Raw genomic sequence first — 2523 nt, 5'->3', positions numbered from 1 at the left:
CAGAAGTCTCAAATAAAACCAGTAGTTGAGTTGCAACTGAAAAAAAAAATAACAATTTTTGTAGAATATAAACCCTAGTTTTTGTTTTAAAACAAAATTGTTAACTAATTATATAGTTAATAAGCATTTTCGTCTTCTTCTTCTCGATAGGACGTACCATCTATATATTTTCTAATTTGAAAGTGTTTAAATTCTAATTATAGCAATGTCAATTTGTTTGTTTTAACCACGTCGTTGTGGTCTATTGGTTTCCAATAGAGGAGGAGTTGCCCTGTTGGTCTAGGCCAGGGATCGACTCCCCTCTAGTGCGAAATTATTAGCTTCACGTGTGGCCACGCGGATATGGGCACATGCTTACGGCAATTTGAATATCCGGGAGAGGATTCATCCGTGGGTTGCACCTCTCACCCGGAGGTTAGGTTTGTGTCTATAATAGATCCGGGTTTAACTTTTTTTTTATCAAAAAAAAAATTTCTATTTGTTTTCATACGGTAATTGGCATGTCCATGGATGTGATTCTCCGGCGCTTACAACGTCAAGTGGGACATTCATAGGGTAGTACAAACTCTAACCACTTTTACTAATATCTATATAATTTATTTTTCAAGAAAAGATAGATTGAGTGTAAAGACAATGCAGATGGGGTGAATGCAGCCAAGTGGATGTAGACAGTGGATCACGATATTAAGGAACCGTGAATTCACCCTACGCGGATTGAATTGTAAGGATTCCTGTGAGGTTTGGTCAAACCCATCCGACTTGTTCAATGTTGGGCCGGCTTATACAAGTTACGCGCGGACAATCTATGGGCTTAGTCGACGAAGCCCATTAGGTTAGTGCAACATAACATGTTTGTTTGGTCAAGCAAGACACAATTCTTTTTCTGCAGCCACAAAAGATCAAGCTTCAAAGAGAGACAAGCTACACAAGAGAGACAGAGACACTAGTATAAGCATAGAGAACATTGTTGAGCTCATATTGTTCTAGCTTAATGGCCTTGAGACTAATTGTGTCTTCTTGATGTCTCTAAACCATCACAATTCTATGAGTGATTGGTTCTTAGACTCTTTATTGATTTAGTGAAGTTTGGGAGCAAGAATTTTCCCACGAGATGTACCGGTTAGAGGCTGGGAACTCGTTAAAGTTGCTTGTATCATTTAAGTTTAATATATAAGTAACAAGTTGATCACTTAGATTGAGAATCATACGAAGCTGAAAACGCAGCAATTTCTCACATGCGAGCATATGATGCATTCTAAATTTCTAATAATGAGTTCAAAAGAACGAATATGTATTCAAATCATTTCAACCCAAACAATTAACACTAATTAATATTGTAATGTTCCCAATTTTTAATATATATATGAAAAGCTTAATATGATTTATTTGATTACATAATTTTTTTTTTTTTTGCAAAAAGCATCGATTACATAAATTACCAAAATCTACTTATTTTTTCAGTCACTTGTCCAAAAGAACTTCAGAATTAATCATGTGTGAGATGACCTATTAGAAAATAAATGACTTATTAGAAAATGATTCGGGATACAGCATGAATGAAACCAAATCACGAAAAATATCATGTAAACTGCAAAGATTACATGTAAACTGCAAAGATTACATGGTCAATAAATAATTTTTGGAAGCCTTCAAAATTTAGCAAACCGGTCGTCGACTAGGTGGTAGAGCCCACATGTTGAGTGAACAGTGTGCGTGAAGACCCGCTGGCAAAAACGGTCGAGGCGTTACAAATATAAACCTACTTAAAATATAAAATGTATTGAATTTTTATTACTTCTTAGACGAATATATTGATTGTTTGCGTCGGGGTCAAAACCATTAACATTGTAACCTCATATTGAAGAGCTGGGGTTGAATCATTTACGCCTGAGAAGCACCAAAAAGGTTGAAGCCATAGCCACTTACCCTTGTTGTTCTCGGCCCACTGATCGATGGGGTTGAATCGTTTATATAAGCTTTTTCTTTGTCAACAATTTTTAGCAACTTCTAATAAAAGTTTGAGGCTGTTAAAACGTCAAATGAGACCAGTTGAGTTCCTTCATTTAATACGAGAATTAACAAACAAAAAAATAAAAAATAAGGATTACCTATACAGTGTATTTTTTGTTTATTTTGTTTGTCAAGAGCTTGGAAAAGGTATTACTAGACAGATTAAGACTGACAACTGCAAGAAACAGTATTTTACTCGTTCTCCCTTACTCGTATTCTAAATCTTCGTTTAATGTTCTTTCTAAATTCATTCTTGCTACCAATTCTCATTTGAACCCTTCCACAAGAGAGAAATAACAATAATAAGTGATAGGCAAGAAAGGGTATTGGCATCTTATGTTTACAAATTACAATCAAACTCGACCAAGGGGAATAGCAAGTTAAACTCAAGAGCATTTCAAACTCACTTTTATATTTTTCTTTTAAGATATAAAAGGGTAGTGAAATTACAACTAACTCTTTATGACCGAACAAAAAAAATATATACCACTACAAGAAAACGTGCCCATAACA

The sequence above is a fragment of the Brassica oleracea genome, chromosome C6 (genome assembly GCF_000695525.1).
Source record: "Brassica oleracea var. oleracea cultivar TO1000 chromosome C6, BOL, whole genome shotgun sequence".
NCBI lineage: Eukaryota > Viridiplantae > Streptophyta > Magnoliopsida > Brassicales > Brassicaceae > Brassica > Brassica oleracea.
Note: the sequence above shows the minus strand (reverse complement) of the source record.